Source organism: Electrophorus electricus, chromosome 13 (genome assembly GCF_041902795.1).
Source record: "Electrophorus electricus isolate QZ-2024a chromosome 13, ASM4190279v1, whole genome shotgun sequence".
Classification (NCBI taxonomy): domain Eukaryota; kingdom Metazoa; phylum Chordata; class Actinopteri; order Gymnotiformes; family Gymnotidae; genus Electrophorus; species Electrophorus electricus.
Genome location: NC_137509.1, coordinates 26,055,095 through 26,081,824, shown reverse-complemented (window position 1 = coordinate 26,081,824; position 26,730 = coordinate 26,055,095). Strand labels below are relative to the sequence as shown.

Genomic DNA, 26,730 nt, shown 5'->3' with positions numbered 1-26,730 from the left:
TTTTTTTCATTAATCCCTGCACTTGACATTCTAGAATGTTGTCTTGAAAGTAAATTAAAATGATGCAATAAAAGCTTACAACATCTGGTATTCGGAGGCACTAACAGACAGTTTTTTTATTAATCACTGCACTTCACATTCAAGCATGTTAGTTGGAGAGTAAATTAAAGTGATGCAATAAATACTTACAGCATCTGCTATTCCCAGGTGCTAACAGATAGTTTGATTTAATTATTCACTGCACTTCAAATTTGAGCTTGATAGCTTGAACATAAATTTAAGGGATGCAATAAAATCTTACAGCATATGCTATTCCCAGGTGCTAACAGATAGTTTGATTTAATTATTCACTGCACTTCAAATTTGAGCTTGATAGCTTGAACATAAATTTAAGGGATGCAATAAAATCTTACAGCACCTGCTATTCCCTGGTACTAATAGATTTCTATTTAATCTGTACACTTCACATTCAGGCATGTGAGTTGGAGAGTAAATGAAAGTGATGCAAAAAAAACTTACAGCATCTGCTATTCCCAGGTGCTAACAGATAGTTTTTTTTATTAATCACTGCACTTCACATTTGAGAATATCAGTTTGAAAGTAAATTTAAGTGATGCAAGAAAAGCTTACAGCACATGGTATTCCTAGGTAGGGTCCCACCTCAGTACTATTCAGGCACAAACTTGCTTAGCTTCCAAGTTCAGATGAGATTGGAGGCGTGCTGAAGCTGGTATGGCCGTAAACCTTAAACACTTACTCAAATTGCCTAATCATAGAAAATATGATCAAAGACCAATCTGACATTTTTTTTATTAATCCCTGCACTTGACATTCTAGAATGTTATCTTGAAAGTAAATTAAAATAATGCAATAAAAGCTTACATCATCTGGTATTCGGAGGCACTAACAGACAGTTTTTTTATTAATCACTGCACTTCACATTCAAGCATGTCAGTTGGAGAGTAAATTAAAGTGATGCAATAAAAATTTACAGCATCTGCTATCCCCAGGTGCTAACAGATAGTTTGATTTAATTATTCACTGCGCTTCAAATTTGAACTTGATAACTTGAAAATAAATTTAAGGGATGCAATAAAATCTTACAGCACCTGCTATTCCCTGGTACTAATAGATTTCTATTTAATCTGTACACTTCACATTCAGGCATGTGAGTTGGAGAGTAAATGAAAGTGATGCAAAAAAAACTTACAGCATCTGCTATTCCCAGGTGCTAACAGATAGTTTTTTTTATTAATCACTGCACTTCACATTTGAGAATATCAGCTTGAAAGTAAATTAAAGTGATGCAAGAAAAGCTTACAGCACATGGTATTCCTAGGTAGGGTCCCACCTCAGTACTATCCAGGCACAAACTTGCTTAGCTTCCAAGTTCAGAGGAGATTGGAGGCGTGCTGAAGCTGGTATGGCCGTAAACCTTAAACACTTACTCAAATTGCCTAATCATAGAAAATATGATCAAAGACCAATCTGACATTTTTTTTATTAATCCCTGCACTTGACATTCTAGAATGTTGTCTTGAAAGTAAATTAAAATGATGCAATAAAAGCTTACAACATCTGGTATTCGGAGGCACTAACAGACAGTTTTTTTATTAATCACTGCACTTCACATTCAAGCATGTCAGTTGGAGAGTAAATTAAAGTGATGCAATACAAATTTACAGCATCTGCTATTCCCAGGTGCTAACAGATAGTTTGATTTAATTATTCACTGCACTTCAAATTTGAGCTTGATAGCTTGAACATAAATTTAAGGGATGCAATAAAATCTTACAGCATCTGCTATTCCCAGGTGCTAACAGATAGTTTGATTTAATTATTCACTGCACTTCAAATTTGAGCTTGATAGCTTGAACATAAATTTAAGGGATGCAATAAAATCTTACAGCACCAGCTATTCCCTGGTACAAATAGATTTCTATTTAATCTGTACACTTCACATTCAGGCATGTGAGTTGGAGAGTAAATGAAAGTGATGCAAAAAAAACTTACAGCATCTGCTATTCCCAGGTGCTAACAGATAGGTTTATTAATTAATCACTGCACTTCACATTTGAGAATATCAGCTTGAAAGTAAATTAAAGTGATGCAAGAAAAGCTTACAGCACATGGTATTCCTAGGTAGGGTCCCACCTCAGTACTATCCAGGCACAAACTTGCTTAGCTTCCAAGTTCAGATGAGATTGGAGGCGTGCTGAAGCTGGTATGGCCGTAAACCTTAAACACTTACTCAAATTGCCTAATCATAGAAAATATGATCAAAGACCAATCTGACATTTTTTTTATTAATCCCTGCACTTGACATTCTAGAATGTTATCTTGAAAGTAAATTAAAATAATGCAATAAAAGCTTACAACATCTGGTATTCGGAGGCACTAACAGACAGTTTTTTTATTAATCACTGCACTTCACATTCAAGCATGTCAGTTGGAGAGTAAATTAAAGTGATGCAATAAAAATTTACAGCATCTGCTATTCCCAGGTGCTAACAGATAGTTTGATTTAATTATTCACTGCACTTCAAATTTGAACTTGATAACTTGAACATAAATTTAAGGGATGCAATAAAATCTTACAACACCTGCCAATTCCCTGCTACTAAAATATTTCTATTTAATCTGTACACTTCACATACAAGCATGTCAGTTGCATATTAAATTAAAGTGATGCAAGAAAAACTTACAGCATCTGCTATTCCCAGGTGCTAACAGATAGTTTTTTTTAATTAATCACTGCACTTCACATCCTAGCATGTCATCTTGAAAGTAAATTAATGTGATGCAAGAGAAGCTTACAGCATCTCATAGTCCAAGGTGCGAAAAGATAGTTTTTTGATGAATCACTGCACTTCACATTCAGGCATGTGAGTTGGAGAGTAAATGAAAGTGATGCAAAAAAAACTTACAGCATCTGCTATTCCCAGGTGCTAACAGATAGTTTTTTTTATTAATCACTGCACTTCACATTTGAGAATATCAGTTTGAAAGTAAATTTAAGTGATGCAAGAAAAGCTTACAGCACATGGTATTCCTAGGTAGGGTCCCACCTCAGTACTATTCAGGCACAAACTTGCTTAGCTTCCAAGTTCAGATGAGATTGGAGGCGTGCTGAAGCTGGTATGGCCGTAAACCTTAAACACTTACTCAAATTGCCTAATCATAGAAAATATGATCAAAGACCAATCTGACATTTTTTTTATTAATCCCTGCACTTGACATTCTAGAATGTTATCTTGAAAGTAAATTAAAATAATGCAATAAAAGCTTACATCATCTGGTATTCGGAGGCACTAACAGACAGTTTTTTTATTAATCACTGCACTTCACATTCAAGCATGTCAGTTGGAGAGTAAATTAAAGTGATGCAATAAAAATTTACAGCATCTGCTATCCCCAGGTGCTAACAGATAGTTTGATTTAATTATTCACTGCGCTTCAAATTTGAACTTGATAACTTGAACATAAATTTAAGGGATGCAATAAAATCTTACAGCACCTGCCAATTCCCTGCTACTAAAATATTTCTATTTAATCTGTACACTTCACATACAAGCATGTCAGTTGCATATTAAATTAAAGTGATGCAAGAAAAACTTACAGCATCTGCTATTCCCAGGTGCTAACAGATAGTTTTTTTTAATTAATCACTGCACTTCACATCCTAGCATGTCATCTTGAAAGTAAATTAATGTGATGCAAGAGAAGCTTACAGCATCTCATAGTCCAAGGTGCTAAAAGATAGTTTTTTGATGAATCACTGCACTTCACATTCAGGCATGTGAGTTGGAGAGTAAATGAAAGTGATGCAAAAAAAACTTACAGCATCTGCTATTCCCAGGTGCTAACAGATAGTTTGATTTAATTATTCACTGCACTTCAAATTTGAGCTTGATAGCTTGAACATAAATTTAAGGGATGCAATAAAATCTTACAGCACCTGCTATTCCCTGGTACTAATAGATTTCTATTTAATCTGTACACTTCACATTCAGGCATGTGAGTTGGAGAGTAAATGAAAGTGATGCAATAAAAAACTTACAGCATCTGCTATTCCCAGGTGCTAACAGATAGTTTTTTTTATTAATCACTGCACTTCACATTTGAGAATATCAGCTTGAAAGTAAATTAAAGTGATGCAAGAAAAGCTTACAGCACATGGTATTCCTAGGTAGGGTCCCACCTCAGTAATATCCAGGCACAAACTTGCTTAGCTTCCAAGTTCAGATGAGATTGGAGGCATGCTGAAGCTGGTATGGCCGTAAACCTTAAACACTTACTCAAAATGCCTAATCATAGAAAATATGATCAAAGACCAATCTGACATTTTTTTAATTAATCCCTGCACTTGACATTCTAGAATGTTATCTTGAAAGTAAATTAAAATGATGCAATAAAAGCTTACAACATCTGGTATTCGGAGGCACTAACAGACAGTTTTTTTATTAATCACTGCACTTCACATTCAAGCATGTCAGTTGGAGAGTAAATTAAAGTGATGCAATAAAAATTTACAGCATCTGCTATTCCCAGGTGCTAACAGATAGTTTGATTTAATTATTCACTGCACTTCAAATTTGAGCTTGATAGCTTGAACATAAATTTAAGGGATGCAATAAAATCTTACAGCATCTGCTATTCCCAGGTGCTAACAGATAGTTTGATTTAATTATTCACTGCACTTCAAATTTGAGCTTGATAGCTTGAACATAAATTTAAGGGATGCAATAAAATCTTACAGCACCAGCTATTCCCTGGTACAAATAGATTTCTATTTAATCTGTACACTTCACATTCAGGCATGTGAGTTGGAGAGTAAATGAAAGTGATGCAAAAAAAACTTACAGCATCTGCTATTCCCAGGTGCTAACAGATAGGTTTATTAATTAATCACTGCACTTCACATTTGAGAATATCAGCTTGAAAGTAAATTAAAGTGATGCAAGAAAAGCTTACAGCACATGGTATTCCTAGGTAGGGTCCCACCTCAGTACTAACCAGGCACAAACTTGCTTAGCTTCCAAGTTCAGATGAGATTGGAGGCGTGCTGAAGCTGGTACGGCCGTAAACCTTAAACACTTACTCAAATTGCCTAATCATAGAAAATATGATCAAAGACCAATCTGACATTTTTTTTATTAATCCCTGCACTTGACATTCTAGAATGTTATCTTGAAAGTAAATTAAAATGATGCAATAAAAGCTTACAACATCTGGTATTCGGAGGCACTAACAGACAGTTTTTTTATTAATCACTGCACTTCACATTCAAGCATGTCAGTTGGAGAGTAAATTAAAGTGATGCAATAAAAACTTACAGCATCTGCTATTCCCAGGTGCTAACAGATAGTTTGATTTAATTATTCACTGCACTTCAAATTTGAGCTTGATAGCTTGAACATAAATTTAAGGGATGCAATAAAATCTTACAGCACCTGCTATTCCCTGGTACTAATAGATTTCTATTTAATCTGTACACTTCACATTCAGGCATGTGAGTTGGAGAGTAAATGAAAGTGATGCAAAAAAAACTTACAGCATCTGCTATTCCCAGGTGCTAACAGATAGTTTTTTTTATTAATCACTGCACTTCACATTTGAGAATATCAGCTTGAAAGTAAATTAAAGTGATGCAAGAAAAGCTTACAGCACATGGTATTCCTAGGTAGGGTCCCACCTCAGTACTATCCAGGCACAAACTTGCTTAGCTTCCAAGTTCAGATGAGATTGGAGGCGTGCTGAAGCTGGTATGGCCGTAAACCTTAAACACTTACTCAAATTGCCTAATCATAGAAAATATGATCAAAGACCAATCTGACATTTTTTTTATTAATCCCTGCACTTGACATTCTAGAATGTTATCTTGAAAGTAAATTAAAATAATGCAATAAAAGCTTACAACATCTGGTATTCGGAGGCACTAACAGACAGTTTTTTTATTAATCACTGCACTTCACATTCAAGCATGTCAGTTGGAGAGTAAATTAAAGTGATGCAATACAAATTTACAGCATCTGCTATTCCCAGGTGCTAACAGATAGTTTGATTTAATTATTCACTGCACTTCAAATTTGAGCTTGATAGCTTGAACATAAATTTAAGGGATGCAATAAAATCTTACAGCATCTGCTATTCCCAGGTGCTAACAGATAGTTTGATTTAATTATTCACTGCACTTCAAATTTGAGCTTGATAGCTTGAACATAAATTTAAGGGATGCAATAAAATCTTACAGCACCTGCTATTCCCTGGTACTAATAGATTTCTATTTAATCTGTACACTTCACATTCAGGCATGTGAGTTGGAGAGTAAATGAAAGTGATGCAAAAAAAACTTACAGCATCTGCTATTCCCAGGTGCTAACAGATAGGTTTTTTTATTAATCACTGCACTTCACATTTGAGAATATCAGTTTGAAAGTAAATTTAAGTGATGCAAGAAAAGCTTACAGCACATGGTATTCCTAGGTAGGGTCCCACCTCAGTACTATTCAGGCACAAACTTGCTTAGCTTCCAAGTTCAGATGAGATTGGAGGCGTGCTGAAGCTGGTATGGCCGTAAACCTTAAACACTTACTCAAATTGCCTAATCATAGAAAATATGATCAAAGACCAATCTGACATTTTTTTTATTAATCCCTGCACTAGACATTCTAGAATGTTATCTTGAAAGTAAATTAAAATAATGCAATAAAAGCTTACATCATCTGGTATTCGGAGGCACTAACAGACAGTTTTTTTATTAATCACTGCACTTCACATTCAAGCATGTCAGTTGGAGAGTAAATTAAAGTGATGCAATAAAAATTTACAGCATCTGCTATCCCCAGGTGCTAACAGATAGTTTGATTTAATTATTCACTGCGCTTCAAATTTGAACTTGATAACTTGAACATAAATTTAAGGGATGCAATAAAATCTTACAGCACCTGCCAATTCCCTGCTACTAAAATATTTCTATTTAATCTGTACACTTCACATACAAGCATGTCAGTTGCATATTAAATTAAAGTGATGCAAGAAAAACTTACAGCATCTGCTATTCCCAGGTGCTAACAGATAGTTTTTTTTAATTAATCACTGCACTTCACATCCTAGCATGTCATCTTGAAAGTAAATTAATGTGATGCAAGAGAAGCTTACAGCATCTCATAGTCCAAGGTGCTAAAAGATAGTTTTTTGATGAATCACTGCACTTCACATTCAGGCATGTGAGTTGGAGAGTAAATGAAAGTGATGCAAAAAAAACTTACAGCATCTGCTATTCCCAGGTGCTAACAGATAGGTTTTTTTATTAATCACTGCACTTCACATTTGAGCATGTCAGCTTGAAAGTAAATTAAAGTGATGCAAGAAAAGATTACAGCACCTGGTATTCCTAGATAGGGTCCCACCTCAGTACTATTCAGGCACAAACTTGCTTAGCTTCCAAGTTCAGATGAGATTGGACGTGCTGAAGCTGGTATGGCCGTAAACCTTAAACACTTACTCAAATTGCCTAATCATAGAAAATATGATCAAAGACCAATCTGACATTTTTTTTTATTAATCCCTGCACTTGACATTCTAGAATGTTGTCTTGAAAGTAAATTAAAATGATGCAATAAAAGCTTACAACATCTGGTATTCGGAGGCACTAACAGACAGTTTTTTTATTAATCACTGCACTTCACATTCAAGCATGTTAGTTGGAGAGTAAATTAAAGTGATGCAATAAATACTTACAGCATCTGCTATTCCCAGGTGCTAACAGATAGTTTGATTTAATTATTCACTGCACTTCAAATTTGAGCTTGATAGCTTGAACATAAATTTAAGGGATGCAATAAAATCTTACAGCACCTGCTATTCCCTGGTACTAATAGATTTCTATTTAATCTGTACACTTCACATTCAGGCATGTGAGTTGGAGAGTAAATGAAAGTGATGCAAAAAAAAACTTACAGCATCTGCTATTCCCAGGTGCTAACAGATAGTTTTTTTTATTAATCACTGCACCTCACATTTGAGAATATCAGCTTGAAAGTAAATTAAAGTGATGCAAGAAAAGCTTACAGCACATGGTATTCCTAGGTAGGGTCCCACCTCAGTACTATCCAGGCACAAACTTGCTTAGCTTCCAAGTTCAGATGAGATTGGAGGCGTGCTGAAGCTGGTATGGCCGTAAACCTTAAACACTTACTCAAATTGCCTAATCATAGAAAATATGATCAAAGACCAATCTGACATTTTTTTTATTAATCCCTGCACTTGACATTCTAGAATGTTATCTTGAAAGTAAATTAAAATAATGCAATAAAAGCTTACAACATCTGGTATTCGGAGGCACTAACAGACAGTTTTTTTATTAATCACTGCACTTCACATTCAAGCATGTCAGTTGGAGAGTAAATTAAAGTGATGCAATAAAAATTTACAGCATCTGCTATTCCCAGGTGCTAACAGATAGTTTGATTTAATTATTCACTGCACTTCAAATTTGAGCTTGATAGCTTGAACATAAATTTAAGGGATGCAATAAAATCTTACAGCATCTGCTATTCCCAGGTGCTAACAGATAGTTTGATTTAATTATTCAATGCACTTCAAATTTGAGCTTGATAGCTTGAACATAAATTTAAGGGATGCAATAAAATCTTACAGCACCAGCTATTCCCTGGTACAAATAGATTTCTATTTAATCTGTACACTTCACATTCAGGCATGTGAGTTGGAGAGTAAATGAAAGTGATGCAAAAAAAACTTACAGCATCTGCTATTCCCAGGTGCTAACAGATAGGTTTATTAATTAATCACTGCACTTCACATTTGAGAATATCAGTTTGAAAGTAAATTTAAGTGATGCAAGAAAAGCTTACAGCACATGGTATTCCTAGGTAGGGTCCCACCTCAGTACTATTCAGGCACAAACTTGCTTAGCTTCCAAGTTCAGATGAGATTGGAGGCGTGCTGAAGCTGGTATGGCCGTAAACCTTAAACACTTACTCAAATTGCCTAATCATAGAAAATATGATCAAAGACCAATCTGACATTTTTTTTATTAATCCCTGCACTAGACATTCTAGAATGTTATCTTGAAAGTAAATTAAAATAATGCAATAAAAGCTTACATCATCTGGTATTCGGAGGCACTAACAGACAGTTTTTTTATTAATCACTGCACTTCACATTCAAGCATGTCAGTTGGAGAGTAAATTAAAGTGATGCAATAAAAATTTACAGCATCTGCTATCCCCAGGTGCTAACAGATAGTTTGATTTAATTATTCACTGCGCTTCAAATTTGAACTTGATAACTTGAACATAAATTTAAGGGATGCAATAAAATCTTACAGCACCTGCCAATTCCCTGCTACTAAAATATTTCTATTTAATCTGTACACTTCACATACAAGCATGTCAGTTGCATATTAAATTAAAGTGATGCAAGAAAAACTTACAGCATCTGCTATTCCCAGGTGCTAACAGATAGTTTTTTTTAATTAATCACTGCACTTCACATCCTAGCATGTCATCTTGAAAGTAAATTAATGTGATGCAAGAGAAGCTTACAGCATCTCATAGTCCAAGGTGCTAAAAGATAGTTTTTTGATGAATCACTGCACTTCACATTCAGGCATGTGAGTTGGAGAGTAAATGAAAGTGATGCAAAAAAAACTTACAGCATCTGCTATTCCCAGGTGCTAACAGATAGGTTTTTTTATTAATCACTGCACTTCACATTTGAGCATGTCAGCTTGAAAGTAAATTAAAGTGATGCAAGAAAAGATTACAGCACCTGGTATTCCTAGATAGGGTCCCACCTCAGTACTATTCAGGCACAAACTTGCTTAGCTTCCAAGTTCAGATGAGATTGGACGTGCTGAAGCTGGTATGGCCGTAAACCTTAAACACTTACTCAAATTGCCTAATCATAGAAAATATGATCAAAGACCAATCTGACATTTTTTTTTATTAATCCCTGCACTTGACATTCTAGAATGTTGTCTTGAAAGTAAATTAAAATGATGCAATAAAAGCTTACAACATCTGGTATTCGGAGGCACTAACAGACAGTTTTTTTATTAATCACTGCACTTCACATTCAAGCATGTTAGTTGGAGAGTAAATTAAAGTGATGCAATAAATACTTACAGCATCTGCTATTCCCAGGTGCTAACAGATAGTTTGATTTAATTATTCACTGCACTTCAAATTTGAGCTTGATAGCTTGAACATAAATTTAAGGGATGCAATAAAATCTTACAGCACCTGCTATTCCCTGGTACTAATAGATTTCTATTTAATCTGTACACTTCACATTCAGGCATGTGAGTTGGAGAGTAAATGAAAGTGATGCAAAAAAAAACTTACAGCATCTGCTATTCCCAGGTGCTAACAGATAGTTTTTTTTATTAATCACTGCACCTCACATTTGAGAATATCAGCTTGAAAGTAAATTAAAGTGATGCAAGAAAAGCTTACAGCACATGGTATTCCTAGGTAGGGTCCCACCTCAGTACTATCCAGGCACAAACTTGCTTAGCTTCCAAGTTCAGATGAGATTGGAGGCGTGCTGAAGCTGGTATGGCCGTAAACCTTAAACACTTACTCAAATTGCCTAATCATAGAAAATATGATCAAAGACCAATCTGACATTTTTTTTATTAATCCCTGCACTTGACATTCTAGAATGTTATCTTGAAAGTAAATTAAAATAATGCAATAAAAGCTTACAACATCTGGTATTCGGAGGCACTAACAGACAGTTTTTTTATTAATCACTGCACTTCACATTCAAGCATGTCAGTTGGAGAGTAAATTAAAGTGATGCAATAAAAATTTACAGCATCTGCTATTCCCAGGTGCTAACAGATAGTTTGATTTAATTATTCACTGCACTTCAAATTTGAGCTTGATAGCTTGAACATAAATTTAAGGGATGCAATAAAATCTTACAGCATCTGCTATTCCCAGGTGCTAACAGATAGTTTGATTTAATTATTCAATGCACTTCAAATTTGAGCTTGATAGCTTGAACATAAATTTAAGGGATGCAATAAAATCTTACAGCACCAGCTATTCCCTGGTACAAATAGATTTCTATTTAATCTGTACACTTCACATTCAGGCATGTGAGTTGGAGAGTAAATGAAAGTGATGCAAAAAAAACTTACAGCATCTGCTATTCCCAGGTGCTAACAGATAGGTTTATTAATTAATCACTGCACTTCACATTTGAGAATATCAGCTTGAAAGTAAATTAAAGTGATGCAAGAAAAGCTTACAGCACATGGTATTCCTAGGTAGGGTCCCACCTCAGTACTATCCAGGCACAAACTTGCTTAGCTTCCAAGTTCAGATGAGATTGGAGGCGTGCTGAAGCTGGTATGGCCGTAAACCTTAAACACTTACTCAAATTGCCTAATCATAGAAAATATGATCAAAGACCAATCTGACATTTTTTTTATTAATCCCTGCACTTGACATTCTAGAATGTTATCTTGAAAGTAAATTAAAATAATGCAATAAAAGCTTACAACATCTGGTATTCGGAGGCACTAACAGACAGTTTTTTTATTAATCACTGCACTTCACATTCAAGCATGTCAGTTGGAGAGTAAATTAAAGTGATGCAATAAAAATTTACAGCATCTGCTATTCCCAGGTGCTAACAGATAGTTTGATTTAATTATTCACTGCACTTCAAATTTGAACTTGATAACTTGAACATAAATTTAAGGGATGCAATAAAATCTTACAACACCTGCCAATTCCCTGCTACTAAAATATTTCTATTTAATCTGTACACTTCACATACAAGCATGTCAGTTGCATATTAAATTAAAGTGATGCAAGAAAAACTTACAGCATCTGCTATTTCCAGGTGCTAACAGATAGTTTTTTTTAATTAATCACTGCACTTCACATCCTAGCATGTCATCTTGAAAGTAAATTAATGTGATGCAAGAGAAGCTTACAGCATCTCATAGTCCAAGGTGCTAAAAGATAGTTTTTTGATGAATCACTGCACTTCACATTCAGGCATGTGAGTTGGAGAGTAAATGAAAGTGATGCAAAAAAAACTTACAGCATCTGCTATTCCCAGGTGCTAACAGATAGGTTTTTTTATTAATCACTGCACTTCACATTTGAGCATGTCAGCTTGAAAGTAAATTAAAGTGATGCAAGAAAAGCTTACAGCACCTGGTATTCCTAGATAGGGTCCCACCTCAGTACTATTCAGGCACAAACTTGCTTAGCTTCCAAGTTCAGATGAGATTGGACGTGCTGAAGCTGGTATGGCCATAAACCTTAAACACTTACTCAAATTGCCTAATCATAGAAAATATGATCAAAGACCAATCTGACATTTTTTTTCATTAATCCCTGCACTTGACATTCTAGAATGTTGTCTTGAAAGTAAATTAAAATGATGCAATAAAAGCTTACAACATCTGGTATTCGGAGGCACTAACAGACAGTTTTTTTATTAATCACTGCACTTCACATTCAAGCATGTTAGTTGGAGAGTATATTAAAGTGATGCAATAAATACTTACAGCATCTGCTATTCCCAGGTGCTAACAGATAGTTTGATTTAATTATTCACTGCACTTCAAATTTGAGCTTGATAGCTTGAACATAAATTTAAGGGATGCAATAAAATCTTACAGCACCTGCTATTCCCTGGTACTAATAGATTTCTATTTAATCTGTACACTTCACATTCAGGCATGTGAGTTGGAGAGTAAATGAAAGTGATGCAAAAAAAACTTACAGCATCTGCTATTCCCAGGTGCTAACAGATAGTTTTTTTTATTAATCACTGCACTTCACATTTGAGAATATCAGTTTGAAAGTAAATTTAAGTGATGCAAGAAAAGCTTACAGCACATGGTATTCCTAGGTAGGGTCCCACCTCAGTACTATTCAGGCACAAACTTGCTTAGCTTCCAAGTTCAGATGAGATTGGAGGCGTGCTGAAGCTGGTATGGCCGTAAACCTTAAACACTTACTCAAATTGCCTAATCATAGAAAATATGATCAAAGACCAATCTGACATTTTTTTTATTAATCCCTGCACTTGACATTCTAGAATGTTATCTTGAAAGTAAATTAAAATAATGCAATAAAAGCTTACATCATCTGGTATTCGGAGGCACTAACAGACAGTTTTTTTATTAATCACTGCACTTCACATTCAAGCATGTCAGTTGGAGAGTAAATTAAAGTGATGCAATAAAAATTTACAGCATCTGCTATCCCCAGGTGCTAACAGATAGTTTGATTTAATTATTCACTGCGCTTCAAATTTGAACTTGATAACTTGAACATAAATTTAAGGGATGCAATAAAATCTTACAGCACCAGCTATTCCCTGGTACAAATAGATTTCTATTTAATCTGTACACTTCACATTCAGGCATGTGAGTTGGAGAGTAAATGAAAGTGATGCAAAAAAAACTTACAGCATCTGCTATTCCCAGGTGCTAACAGATAGGTTTATTAATTAATCACTGCACTTCACATTTGAGAATATCAGCTTGAAAGTAAATTAAAGTGATGCAAGAAAAGCTTACAGCACATGGTATTCCTAGGTAGGGTCCCACCTCAGTACTATCCAGGCACAAACTTGCTTAGCTTCCAAGTTCAGATGAGATTGGAGGCGTGCTGAAGCTGGTATGGCCGTAAACCTTAAACACTTACTCAAATTGCCTAATCATAGAAAATATGATCAAAGACCAATCTGACATTTTTTTTATTAATCCCTGCACTTGACATTCTAGAATGTTATCTTGAAAGTAAATTAAAATAATGCAATAAAAGCTTACAACATCTGGTATTCGGAGGCACTAACAGACAGTTTTTTTATTAATCACTGCACTTCACATTCAAGCATGTCAGTTGGAGAGTAAATTAAAGTGATGCAATAAAAATTTACAGCATCTGCTATTCCCAGGTGCTAACAGATAGTTTGATTTAATTATTCACTGCACTTCAAATTTGAACTTGATAACTTGAACATAAATTTAAGGGATGCAATAAAATCTTACAACACCTGCCAATTCCCTGCTACTAAAATATTTCTATTTAATCTGTACACTTCACATACAAGCATGTCAGTTGCATATTAAATTAAAGTGATGCAAGAAAAACTTACAGCATCTGCTATTTCCAGGTGCTAACAGATAGTTTTTTTTAATTAATCACTGCACTTCACATCCTAGCATGTCATCTTGAAAGTAAATTAATGTGATGCAAGAGAAGCTTACAGCATCTCATAGTCCAAGGTGCTAAAAGATAGTTTTTTGATGAATCACTGCACTTCACATTCAGGCATGTGAGTTGGAGAGTAAATGAAAGTGATGCAAAAAAAACTTACAGCATCTGCTATTCCCAGGTGCTAACAGATAGGTTTTTTTATTAATCACTGCACTTCACATTTGAGCATGTCAGCTTGAAAGTAAATTAAAGTGATGCAAGAAAAGCTTACAGCACCTGGTATTCCTAGATAGGGTCCCACCTCAGTACTATTCAGGCACAAACTTGCTTAGCTTCCAAGTTCAGATGAGATTGGACGTGCTGAAGCTGGTATGGCCATAAACCTTAAACACTTACTCAAATTGCCTAATCATAGAAAATATGATCAAAGACCAATCTGACATTTTTTTTCATTAATCCCTGCACTTGACATTCTAGAATGTTGTCTTGAAAGTAAATTAAAATGATGCAATAAAAGCTTACAACATCTGGTATTCGGAGGCACTAACAGACAGTTTTTTTATTAATCACTGCACTTCACATTCAAGCATGTTAGTTGGAGAGTATATTAAAGTGATGCAATAAATACTTACAGCATCTGCTATTCCCAGGTGCTAACAGATAGTTTGATTTAATTATTCACTGCACTTCAAATTTGAGCTTGATAGCTTGAACATAAATTTAAGGGATGCAATAAAATCTTACAGCACCTGCTATTCCCTGGTACTAATAGATTTCTATTTAATCTGTACACTTCACATTCAGGCATGTGAGTTGGAGAGTAAATGAAAGTGATGCAAAAAAAACTTACAGCATCTGCTATTCCCAGGTGCTAACAGATAGTTTTTTTTATTAATCACTGCACTTCACATTTGAGAATATCAGTTTGAAAGTAAATTTAAGTGATGCAAGAAAAGCTTACAGCACATGGTATTCCTAGGTAGGGTCCCACCTCAGTACTATTCAGGCACAAACTTGCTTAGCTTCCAAGTTCAGATGAGATTGGAGGCGTGCTGAAGCTGGTATGGCCGTAAACCTTAAACACTTACTCAAATTGCCTAATCATAGAAAATATGATCAAAGACCAATCTGACATTTTTTTTATTAATCCCTGCACTTGACATTCTAGAATGTTATCTTGAAAGTAAATTAAAATAATGCAATAAAAGCTTACATCATCTGGTATTCGGAGGCACTAACAGACAGTTTTTTTATTAATCACTGCACTTCACATTCAAGCATGTCAGTTGGAGAGTAAATTAAAGTGATGCAATAAAAATTTACAGCATCTGCTATCCCCAGGTGCTAACAGATAGTTTGATTTAATTATTCACTGCGCTTCAAATTTGAACTTGATAACTTGAACATAAATTTAAGGGATGCAATAAAATCTTACAGCACCTGCCAATTCCCTGCTACTAAAATATTTCTATTTAATCTGTACACTTCACATACAAGCATGTCAGTTGCATATTAAATTAAAGTGATGCAAGAAAAACTTACAGCATCTGCTATTCCCAGGTGCTAACAGATAGGTTTTTTTAATTAATCACTGCACTTCACATCCTAGCATGTCATCTTGAAAGTAAATTAATGTGATGCAAGAGAAGCTTACAGCATCTCATAGTCCACGGTGCTAAAAGATAGTTTTTTGATGAATCACTGCACTTCACATTCAGGCATGTGAGTTGGAGAGTAAATGAAAGTGATGCAAAAAAAACTTACAGCATCTGCTATTCCCAGGTGCTAACAGATAGGTTTTTTTATTAATCACTGCACTTCACATTTGAGAATATCAGTTTGAAAGTAAATTTAAGTGATGCAAGAAAAGCTTACAGCACATGGTATTCCTAGGTAGGGTCCCACCTCAGTACTATTCAGGCACAAACATGCTTAGCTTCCAAGTTCAGATGAGATTGGAGGCGTGCTGAAGCTGGTATGGCCGTAAACCTTAAACACTTACTCAAATTGCCTAATCATAGAAAATATGATCAAAGACCAATCTGACATTTTTTTTATTAATCCCTGCACTAGACATTCTAGAATGTTATCTTGAAAGTAAATTAAAATAATGCAATAAAAGCTTACATCATCTGGTATTCGGAGGCACTAACAGACAGTTTTTTTATTAATCACTGCACTTCACATTCAAGCATGTCAGTTGGAGAGTAAATTAAAGTGATGCAATAAAAATTTACAGCATCTGCTATCCCCAGGTGCTAACAGATAGTTTGATTTAATTATTCACTGCACTTCAAATTTGAGCTTGATAGCTTGAACATAAATTTAAGGGATGCAATAAAATCTTACAGCACCTGCTATTCCCTGGTACTAATAGATTTCTATTTAATCTGTACACTTCACATTCAGGCATGTGAGTTGGAGAGTAAATGAAAGTGATGCAAAAAAAAACTTACAGCATCTGCTATTCCCAGGTGCTAACAGATAGTTTTTTTTATTAATCACTGCACCTCACATTTGAGAATATCAGCTTGAAAGTAAATTAAAGTGATGCAAGAAAAGCTTACAGCACATGGTATTCCTAGGTAGGGTCCCACCTCAGTAATATCCAGGCACAAACTTGCTTAGCTTCCAAGTTCAGATGAGATTGGAGGCATGCTGAAGCTGGTATGGCCGTAAACCTTAAACACTTACTCAAAATGCCTAATCATAGAAAATATGATCAAAGACCAATCTGACATTTTTTTAATTAATCCCTGCACTTGACATTCTAGAATGTTATCTTGAAAGTAAATTAAAATGATGCAATAAAAGCTTACAACATCTGGTATTCGGAGGCACTAACAGACAGTTTTTTTATTAATCACTGCACTTCACATTCAAGCATGTCAGTTGGAGAGTAAATTAAAGTGATGCAATAAAAACTTACAGCATCTGCTATTCCCAGGTGCTAACAGATAGTTTGATTTAATTATTCACTGCACTTCAAATTTGAGCTTGATAGCTTGAACATAAATTTAAGGGATGCAATAAAATCTTACAGCACCTGCTATTCCCTGGTACTAATAGATTTCTATTTAATCTGTACACTTCACATTCAGGCATGTGAGTTGGAGAGTAAATGAAAATGATGCAAAAAAAACTTACAGCATCTGCTATTCCCAGGTGCTAACAGATAGTTTTTTTTATTAATCACTGCACTTCACATTTGAGAATATCAGCTTGAAAGTAAATTAAAGTGATGCAAGAAAAGCTTACAGCACATGGTATTCCTAGGTAGGGTCCCACCTCAGTACTATCCAGGCACAAACTTGCTTAGCTTCCAAATTCAGATGAGATTGGAGGCGTGCTGAAGCTGGTATGGCCGTAAACCTTAAACACTTACTCAAATTGCCTAATCATAGAAAATATGATCAAAGACCAATCTGACATTTTTTTTATTAATCCCTGCACTTGACATTCTAGAATGTTATCTTGAAAGTAAATTAAAATAATGCAATAAAAGCTTACAACATCTGGTATTCGGAGGCACTAACAGACAGTTTTTTTATTAATCACTGCACTTCACATTCAAGCATGTCAGTTGGAGAGTAAATTAAAGTGATGCAATAAAAATTTACAGCATCTGCTATTCCCAGGTGCTAACAGATAGTTTGATTTAATTATTCACTGCACTTCAAATTTGAGCTTGATAGCTTGAACATAAATTTAAGGGATGCAATAAAATCTTACAGCATCTGCTATTCCCAGGTGCTAACAGATAGTTTGATTTAATTATTCACTGCACTTCAAATTTGAGCTTGATAGCTTGAACATAAATTTAAGGGATGCAATAAAATCTTACAGCACCAGCTATTCCCTGGTACAAATAGATTTCTATTTAATCTGTACACTTCACATTCAGGCATGTGAGTTGGAGAGTAAATGAAAGTGATGCAAAAAAAACTTACAGCATCTGCTATTCCCAGGTGCTAACAGATAGGTTTATTAATTAATCACTGCACTTCACATTTGAGAATATCAGCTTGAAAGTAAATTAAAGTGATGCAAGAAAAGCTTACAGCACATGGTATTCCTAGGTAGGGTCCCACCTCAGTACTATCCAGGCACAAACTTGCTTAGCTTCCAAGTTCAGATGAGATTGGAGGCGTGCTGAAGCTGGTACGGCCGTAAACCTTAAACACTTACTCAAATTGCCTAATCATAGAAAATATGATCAAAGACCAATCTGACATTTTTTTTATTAATCCCTGCACTTGACATTCTAGAATGTTATCTTGAAAGTAAATTAAAATGATGCAATAAAAGCTTACAACATCTGGTATTCGGAGGCACTAACAGACAGTTTTTTTATTAATCACTGCACTTCACATTCAAGCATGTCAGTTGGAGAGTAAATTAAAGTGATGCAATAAAAACTTACAGCATCTGCTATTCCCAGGTGCTAACAGATAGTTTGATTTAATTATTCACTGCACTTCAAATTTGAGCTTGATAGCTTGAACATAAATTTAAGGGATGCAATAAAATCTTACAGCACCTGCTATTCCCTGGTACTAATAGATTTCTATTTAATCTGTACACTTCACATTCAGGCATGTGAGTTGGAGAGTAAATGAAAGTGATGCAAAAAAAACTTACAGCATCTGCTATTCCCAGGTGCTAACAGATAGTTTTTTTTATTAATCACTGCACTTCACATTTGAGAATATCAGCTTGAAAGTAAATTAAAGTGATGCAAGAAAAGCTTACAGCACATGGTATTCCTAGGTAGGGTCCCACCTCAGTACTATCCAGGCACAAACTTGCTTAGCTTCCAAGTTCAGATGAGATTGGAGGCGTGCTGAAGCTGGTATGGCCGTAAACCTTAAACACTTACTCAAATTGCCTAATCATAGAAAATATGATCAAAGACCAATCTGACATTTTTTTTATTAATCCCTGCACTTGACATTCTAGAATGTTATCTTGAAAGTAAATTAAAATAATGCAATAAAAGCTTACAACATCTGGTATTCGGAGGCACTAACAGACAGTTTTTTTATTAATCACTGCACTTCACATTCAAGCATGTCAGTTGGAGAGTAAATTAAAGTGATGCAATACAAATTTACAGCATCTGCTATTCCCAGGTGCTAACAGATAGTTTGATTTAATTATTCACTGCACTTCAAATTTGAGCTTGATAGCTTGAACATAAATTTAAGGGATGCAATAAAATCTTACAGCATCTGCTATTCCCAGGTGCTAACAGATAGTTTGATTTAATTATTCACTGCACTTCAAATTTGAGCTTGATAGCTTGAACATAAATTTAAGGGATGCAATAAAATCTTACAGCACCAGCTATTCCCTGGTACAAATAGATTTCTATTTAATCTGTACACTTCACATTCAGGCATGTGAGTTGGAGAGTAAATGAAAGTGATGCAAAAAAAACTTACAGCATCTGCTATTCCCAGGTGCTAACAGATAGGTTTATTAATTAATCACTGCACTTCACATTTGAGAATATCAGCTTGAAAGTAAATTAAAGTGATGCAAGAAAAGCTTACAGCACATGGTATTCCTAGGTAGGGTCCCACCTCAGTACTATCCAGGCACAAACTTGCTTAGCTTCCAAGTTCAGATGAGATTGGAGGCGTGCTGAAGCTGGTACGGCCGTAAACCTTAAACACTTACTCAAATTGCCTAATCATAGAAAATATGATCAAAGACCAATCTGACATTTTTTTTATTAATCCCTGCACTTGACATTCTAGAATGTTATCTTGAAAGTAAATTAAAATGATGCAATAAAAGCTTACAACATCTGGTATTCGGAGGCACTAACAGACAGTTTTTTTATTAATCACTGCACTTCACATTCAAGCATGTCAGTTGGAGAGTAAATTAAAGTGATGCAATAAAAACTTACAGCATCTGCTATTCCCAGGTGCTAACAGATAGTTTGATTTAATTATTCACTGCACTTCAAATTTGAGCTTGATAGCTTGAACATAAATTTAAGGGATGCAATAAAATCTTACAGCACCTGCTATTCCCTGGTACTAATAGATTTCTATTTAATCTGTACACTTCACATTCAGGCATGTGAGTTGGAGAGTAAATGAAAGTGATGCAAAAAAAACTTACAGCATCTGCTATTCCCAGGTGCTAACAGATAGTTTTTTTTATTAATCACTGCACTTCACATTTGAGAATATCAGCTTGAAAGTAAATTAAAGTGATGCAAGAAAAGCTTACAGCACATGGTATTCCTAGGTAGGGTCCCACCTCAGTACTATCCAGGCACAAACTTGCTTAGCTTCCAAGTTCAGATGAGATTGGAGGCGTGCTGAAGCTGGTATGGCCGTAAACCTTAAACACTTACTCAAATTGCCTAATCATAGAAAATATGATCAAAGACCAATCTGACATTTTTTTTATTAATCCCTGCACTTGACATTCTAGAATGTTATCTTGAAAGTAAATTAAAATAATGCAATAAAAGCTTACAACATCTGGTATTCGGAGGCACTAACAGACAGTTTTTTTATTAATCACTGCACTTCACATTCAAGCATGTCAGTTGGAGAGTAAATTAAAGTGATGCAATACAAATTTACAGCATCTGCTATTCCCAGGTGCTAACAGATAGTTTGATTTAATTATTCACTGCACTTCAAATTTGAGCTTGATAGCTTGAACATAAATTTAAGGGATGCAATAAAATCTTACAGCATCTGCTATTCCCAGGTGCTAACAGATAGTTTGATTTAATTATTCACTGCACTTCAAATTTGAGCTTGATAGCTTGAACATAAATTTAAGGGATGCAATAAAATCTTACAGCACCTGCTATTCCCTGGTACTAATAGATTTCTATTTAATCTGTACACTTCACATTCAGGCATGTGAGTTGGAGAGTAAATGAAAGTGATGCAAAAAAAACTTACAGCATCTGCTATTCCCAGGTGCTAACAGATAGTTTTTTTTATTAATCACTGCACTTCACATTTGAGAATATCAGCTTGAAAGTAAATTAAAGTGATGCAAGAAAAGCTTACAGCACATGGTATTCCTAGGTAGGGTCCCACCTCAGTACTATCCAGGCACAAACTTGCTTAGCTTCCAAGTTCAGATGAGATTGGAGGCGTGCTGAAGCTGGTATGGCCGTAAACCTTAAACACTTACTCAAATTGCCTAATCATAGAAAATATGATCAAAGACCAATCTGACATTTTTTTTATTAATCCCTGCACTTGACATTCTAGAATGTTATCTTGAAAGTAAATTAAAATAATGCAATAAAAGCTTACAACATCTGGTATTCGGAGGCACTAACAGACAGTTTTTTTATTAATCACTGCACTTCACATTCAAGCATGTCAGTTGGAGAGTAAATTAAAGTGATGCAATACAAATTTACAGCATCTGCTATTCCCAGGTGCTAACAGATAGTTTGATTTAATTATTCACTGCACTTCAAATTTGAGCTTGATAGCTTGAACATAAATTTAAGGGATGCAATAAAATCTTACAGCATCTGCTATTCCCAGGTGCTAACAGATAGTTTGATTTAATTATTCACTGCACTTCAAATTTGAGCTTGATAGCTTGAACATAAATTTAAGGGATGCAATAAAATCTTACAGCACCAGCTATTCCCTGGTACAAATAGATTTCTATTTAATCTGTACACTTCACATTCAGGCATGTGAGTTGGAGAGTAAATGAAAGTGATGCAAAAAAAACTTACAGCATCTGCTATTCCCAGGTGCTAACAGATAGGTTTATTAATTAATCACTGCACTTCACATTTGAGAATATCAGCTTGAAAGTAAATTAAAGTGATGCAAGAAAAGCTTACAGCACATGGTATTCCTAGGTAGGGTCCCACCTCAGTACTATCCAGGCACAAACTTGCTTAGCTTCCAAGTTCAGATGAGATTGGAGGCGTGCTGAAGCTGGTATGGCCGTAAACCTTAAACACTTACTCAAATTGCCTAATCATAGAAAATATGATCAAAGACCAATCTGACATTTTTTTTATTAATCCCTGCACTTGACATTCTAGAATGTTATCTTGAAAGTAAATTAAAATAATGCAATAAAAGCTTACAACATCTGGTATTCGGAGGCACTAACAGACAGTTTTTTTATTAATCACTGCACTTCACATTCAAGCATGTCAGTTGGAGAGTAAATTAAAGTGATGCAATAAAAATTTACAGCATCTGCTATTCCCAGGTGCTAACAGATAGTTTGATTTAATTATTCACTGCACTTCAAATTTGAACTTGATAACTTGAACATAAATTTAAGGGATGCAATAAAATCTTACAGCACCTGCCAATTCCCTGCTACTAAAATATTTCTATTTAATCTGTACACTTCACATACAAGCATGTCAGTTGCATATTAAATTAAAGTGATGCAAGAAAAACTTACAGCATCAGCTATTCCCAGGTGCTAACAGATAGGTTTTTTTAATTAATCACTGCACTTCACATCCTAGCATGTCATCTTGAAAGTAAATTAATGTGATGCAAGAGAAGCTTACAGCATCTCATAGTCCAAGGTGCTAAAAGATAGTTTTTTGATGAATCACTGCACTTCACATTCAGGCATGTGAGTTGGAGAGTAAATGAAAGTGATGCAAAAAAAACTTACAGCATCTGCTATTCCCAGGTGCTAACAGATAGGTTTTTTTATTAATCACTGCACTTCACATTTGAGCATGTCAGCTTGAAAGTAAATTAAAGTGATGCAAGAAAAGATTACAGCACCTGGTATTCCTAGATAGGGTCCCACCTCAGTACTATTCAGGCACAAACTTGCTTAGCTTCCAAGTTCAGATGAGATTGGACGTGCTGAAGCTGGTATGGCCGTAAACCTTAAACACTTACTCAAATTGCCTAATCATAGAAAATATGATCAAAGACCAATCTGACATTTTTTTTTATTAATCCCTGCACTTGACATTCTAGAATGTTGTCTTGAAAGTAAATTAAAATGATGCAATAAAAGCTTACAACATCTGGTATTCGGAGGCACTAACAGACAGTTTTTTTATTAATCACTGCACTTCACATTCAAGCATGTCAGTTGGAGAGTAAATTAAAGTGATGCAAAAAAAACTTACAGCATCTGCTATTCCCAGGTGCTAACAGATAGTTTGATTTAATTATTCACTGCACTTCAAATTTGAGCTTGATAGCTTGAACATAAATTTAAGGGATGCAATAAAATCTTACAGCACCTGCTATTCCCTGGTACTAATAGATTTCTATTTAATCTGTACACTTCACATTCAGGCATGTGAGTTGGAGAGTAAATGAAAGTGATGCAAAAAAAACTTACAGCATCTGCTATTCCCAGGTGCTAACAGATAGTTTTTTTTATTAATCACTGCACTTCACATTTGAGAATATCAGCTTGAAAGTAAATTAAAGTGATGCAAGAAAAGCTTACAGCACATGGTATTCCTAGGTAGGGTCCCACCTCAGTACTATCCAGGCACAAACTTGCTTAGCTTCTAAGTTCAGATGAGATTGGAGGCGTGCTGAAGCTGGTATGGCCGTAAACCTTAAACACTTACTCAAATTGCCTAATCATAGAAAATATGATCAAAGACCAATCTGACATTTTTTTTATTAATCCCTGCACTTGACATTCTAGAATGTTATCTTGAAAGTAAATTAAAATAATGCAATAAAAGCTTACAACATCTGGTATTCGGAGGCACTAACAGACAGTTTTTTTATTAATCACTGCACTTCACATTCAAGCATGTCAGTTGGAGAGTAAATTAAAGTGATGCAATAAAAATTTACAGCATCTGCTATTCCCAGGTGCTAACAGATAGTTTGATTTAATTATTCACTGCACTTCAAATTTGAGCTTGATAGCTTGAACATAAATTTAAGGGATGCAATAAAATCTTACAGCATCTGCTATTCCCAGGTGCTAACAGATAGTTTGATTTAATTATTCACTGCACTTCAAATTTGAGCTTGATAGCTTGAACATAAATTTAAGGGATGCAATAAAATCATACAGCACCTGCTATTCCCTGGTACTAATAGATTTCTATTTAATCTGTACACTTCACATTCAGGCATGTGAGTTGGAGAGTAAATGAAAGTGATGCAAGAAAAACTTACAGCATCTGCTATTCCCAGGTGCTAACAGATAGGTTTTTTTAATTAATCACTGCACTTCACATCCTAGCATGTCATCTTGAAAGTAAATTAATGTGATGCAAGAGAAGCTTACAGCATCTCATAGTCCAAGGTGCTAAAAGATAGTTTTTTGATGAATCACTGCACTTCACATTCAGGCATGTGAGTTGGAGAGTAAATGAAAGTGATGCAAAAAAAACTTACAGCATCTGCTATTCCCAGGTGCTAACAGATAGGTTTTTTTATTAATCACTGCACTTCACATTTGAGCATGTCAGCTTGAAAGTAAATTAAAGTGATGCAAGAAAAGATTACAGCACCTGGTATTCCTAGATAGGGTCCCACCTCAGTACTATTCAGGCACAAACTTGCTTAGCTTCCAAGTTCAGATGAGATTGGACGTGCTGAAGCTGGTATGGCCGTAAACCTTAAACACTTACTCAAATTGCCTAATCATAGAAAATATGATCAAAGACCAATCTGACATTTTTTTTTATTAATCCCTGCACTTGACATTCTAGAATGTTGTCTTGAAAGTAAATTAAAATGATGCAATAAAAGCTTACAACATCTGGTATTCGGAGGCACTAACAGACAGTTTTTTTATTAATCACTGCACTTCACATTCAAGCATGTTAGTTGGAGAGTAAATTAAAGTGATGCAATAAATACTTACAGCATCTGCTATTCCCAGGTGCTAACAGATAGTTTGATTTAATTATTCACTGCACTTCAAATTTGAGCTTGATAGCTTGAACATAAATTTAAGGGATGCAATAAAATCTTACAGCACCTGCTATTCCCTGGTACTAATAGATTTCTATTTAATCTGTACACTTCACATTCAGGCATGTGAGTTGGAGAGTAAATGAAAGTGATGCAAAAAAAACTTACAGCATCTGCTATTCCCAGGTGCTAACAGATAGTTTTTTTTATTAATCACTGCACTTCACATTTGAGAATATCAGCTTGAAAGTAAATTAAAGTGATGCAAGAAAAGCTTACAGCAGATGGTATTCCTAGGTAGGGTCCCACCTCAGTACTATCCAGGCACAAACTTGCTTAGCTTCTAAGTTCAGATGAGATTGGAGGCGTGCTGAAGCTGGTATGGCCGTAAACCTTAAACACTTACTCAAATTGCCTAATCATAGAAAATATGATCAAAGACCAATCTGACATTTTTTTTATTAATCCCTGCACTTGACATTCTAGAATGTTATCTTGAAAGTAAATTAAAATAATGCAATAAAAGCTTACAACATCTGGTATTCGGAGGCACTAACAGACAGTTTTTTTATTAATCACTGCACTTCACATTCAAGCATGTCAGTTGGAGAGTAAATTAAAGTGATGCAATAAAAATTTACAGCATCTGCTATTCCCAGGTGCTAACAGATAGTTTGATTTAATTATTCACTGCACTTCAAATTTGAGCTTGATAGCTTGAACATAAATTTAAGGGATGCAATAAAATCTTACAGCATCTGCTATTCCCAGGTGCTAACAGATAGTTTGATTTAATTATTCACTGCACTTCAAATTTGAGCTTGATAGCTTGAACATAAATTTAAGGGATGCAATAAAATCTTACAGCACCTGCTATTCCCTGGTACTAATAGATTTCTATTTAATCTGTACACTTCACATTCAGGCATGTGAGTTGGAGAGTAAATGAAAGTGATGCAAGAAAAACTTACAGCATCTGCTATTCCCAGGTGCTAACAGATAGTTTTTTTTAATTAATCACTGCACTTCACATCCTAGCATGTCATCTTGAAAGTAAATTAATGTGATGCAAGAGAAGCTTACAGCATCTCATAGTCCAAGGTGCTAAAAGATAGTTTTTTGATGAATCACTGCACTTCACATTCAGGCATGTGAGTTGGAGAGTAAATGAAAGTGATGCAAAAAAAACTTACAGCATCTGCTATTCCCAGGTGCTAACAGATAGGTTTTTTTATTAATCACTGCACTTCACATTTGAGCATGTCAGCTTGAAAGTAAATTAAAGTGATGCAAGAAAAGCTTACAGCACCTGGTATTCCTAGATAGGGTCCCACCTCAGTACTATTCAGGCACAAACTTGCTTAGCTTCCAAGTTCAGATGAGATTGGACGTGCTGAAGCTGGTATGGCCGTAAACCTTAAACACTTACTCAAATTGCCTAATCATAGAAAATATGATCAAAGACCAATCTGACATTTTTTTTTATTAATCCCTGCACTTGACATTCTAGAATGTTGTCTTGAAAGTAAATTAAAATGATGCAATAAAAGCTTACAACATCTGGTATTCGGAGGCACTAACAGACAGTTTTTTTATTAATCACTGCACTTCACATT

The 26,730-nt window shown here is 35.1% G+C and overlaps 30 pseudogenes; all 30 read right to left on the bottom strand.

The window, feature by feature from the left end:
• Positions 1 to 623: 623 nt before the first annotated feature.
• On the bottom strand, positions 624 to 744 carry LOC145645431 (5S ribosomal RNA; annotated as a pseudogene).
• A 570-nt stretch (positions 745 to 1,314) lies between these two features.
• On the bottom strand, positions 1,315 to 1,435 carry LOC145645981 (5S ribosomal RNA; annotated as a pseudogene).
• A 682-nt stretch (positions 1,436 to 2,117) lies between these two features.
• Positions 2,118 to 2,238, bottom strand: LOC145645188 (5S ribosomal RNA; annotated as a pseudogene).
• Positions 2,239 to 3,031: 793 nt separating this feature from the next.
• LOC145645430 (5S ribosomal RNA) lies at positions 3,032 to 3,152 on the bottom strand (annotated as a pseudogene).
• A 1,815-nt stretch (positions 3,153 to 4,967) lies between these two features.
• Positions 4,968 to 5,088, bottom strand: LOC145645836 (5S ribosomal RNA; annotated as a pseudogene).
• Positions 5,089 to 5,658: 570 nt separating this feature from the next.
• LOC145645187 (5S ribosomal RNA) lies at positions 5,659 to 5,779 on the bottom strand (annotated as a pseudogene).
• Positions 5,780 to 6,461: 682 nt separating this feature from the next.
• LOC145645428 (5S ribosomal RNA) lies at positions 6,462 to 6,582 on the bottom strand (annotated as a pseudogene).
• A 793-nt stretch (positions 6,583 to 7,375) lies between these two features.
• On the bottom strand, positions 7,376 to 7,494 carry LOC145644137 (5S ribosomal RNA; annotated as a pseudogene).
• Positions 7,495 to 8,066: 572 nt separating this feature from the next.
• On the bottom strand, positions 8,067 to 8,187 carry LOC145645186 (5S ribosomal RNA; annotated as a pseudogene).
• Positions 8,188 to 8,869: 682 nt separating this feature from the next.
• On the bottom strand, positions 8,870 to 8,990 carry LOC145645427 (5S ribosomal RNA; annotated as a pseudogene).
• Positions 8,991 to 9,783: 793 nt separating this feature from the next.
• LOC145644135 (5S ribosomal RNA) lies at positions 9,784 to 9,902 on the bottom strand (annotated as a pseudogene).
• A 572-nt stretch (positions 9,903 to 10,474) lies between these two features.
• Positions 10,475 to 10,595, bottom strand: LOC145645185 (5S ribosomal RNA; annotated as a pseudogene).
• Positions 10,596 to 11,277: 682 nt separating this feature from the next.
• Positions 11,278 to 11,398, bottom strand: LOC145645184 (5S ribosomal RNA; annotated as a pseudogene).
• Positions 11,399 to 12,191: 793 nt separating this feature from the next.
• Positions 12,192 to 12,310, bottom strand: LOC145644285 (5S ribosomal RNA; annotated as a pseudogene).
• Positions 12,311 to 12,881: 571 nt separating this feature from the next.
• LOC145645426 (5S ribosomal RNA) lies at positions 12,882 to 13,002 on the bottom strand (annotated as a pseudogene).
• A 570-nt stretch (positions 13,003 to 13,572) lies between these two features.
• On the bottom strand, positions 13,573 to 13,693 carry LOC145645183 (5S ribosomal RNA; annotated as a pseudogene).
• Positions 13,694 to 14,486: 793 nt separating this feature from the next.
• LOC145644284 (5S ribosomal RNA) lies at positions 14,487 to 14,605 on the bottom strand (annotated as a pseudogene).
• Positions 14,606 to 15,176: 571 nt separating this feature from the next.
• On the bottom strand, positions 15,177 to 15,297 carry LOC145645425 (5S ribosomal RNA; annotated as a pseudogene).
• Positions 15,298 to 16,090: 793 nt separating this feature from the next.
• LOC145645972 (5S ribosomal RNA) lies at positions 16,091 to 16,211 on the bottom strand (annotated as a pseudogene).
• A 1,262-nt stretch (positions 16,212 to 17,473) lies between these two features.
• LOC145645983 (5S ribosomal RNA) lies at positions 17,474 to 17,594 on the bottom strand (annotated as a pseudogene).
• A 682-nt stretch (positions 17,595 to 18,276) lies between these two features.
• On the bottom strand, positions 18,277 to 18,397 carry LOC145645894 (5S ribosomal RNA; annotated as a pseudogene).
• Positions 18,398 to 18,967: 570 nt separating this feature from the next.
• Positions 18,968 to 19,088, bottom strand: LOC145645182 (5S ribosomal RNA; annotated as a pseudogene).
• Positions 19,089 to 19,770: 682 nt separating this feature from the next.
• LOC145645893 (5S ribosomal RNA) lies at positions 19,771 to 19,891 on the bottom strand (annotated as a pseudogene).
• A 570-nt stretch (positions 19,892 to 20,461) lies between these two features.
• LOC145645180 (5S ribosomal RNA) lies at positions 20,462 to 20,582 on the bottom strand (annotated as a pseudogene).
• Positions 20,583 to 21,264: 682 nt separating this feature from the next.
• On the bottom strand, positions 21,265 to 21,385 carry LOC145645179 (5S ribosomal RNA; annotated as a pseudogene).
• A 682-nt stretch (positions 21,386 to 22,067) lies between these two features.
• On the bottom strand, positions 22,068 to 22,188 carry LOC145645178 (5S ribosomal RNA; annotated as a pseudogene).
• Positions 22,189 to 22,981: 793 nt separating this feature from the next.
• LOC145644134 (5S ribosomal RNA) lies at positions 22,982 to 23,100 on the bottom strand (annotated as a pseudogene).
• Positions 23,101 to 23,671: 571 nt separating this feature from the next.
• Positions 23,672 to 23,792, bottom strand: LOC145646020 (5S ribosomal RNA; annotated as a pseudogene).
• A 904-nt stretch (positions 23,793 to 24,696) lies between these two features.
• LOC145644133 (5S ribosomal RNA) lies at positions 24,697 to 24,815 on the bottom strand (annotated as a pseudogene).
• A 1,596-nt stretch (positions 24,816 to 26,411) lies between these two features.
• On the bottom strand, positions 26,412 to 26,530 carry LOC145643918 (5S ribosomal RNA; annotated as a pseudogene).
• Between the last annotated feature and the right edge of the window lie 200 nt (positions 26,531 to 26,730).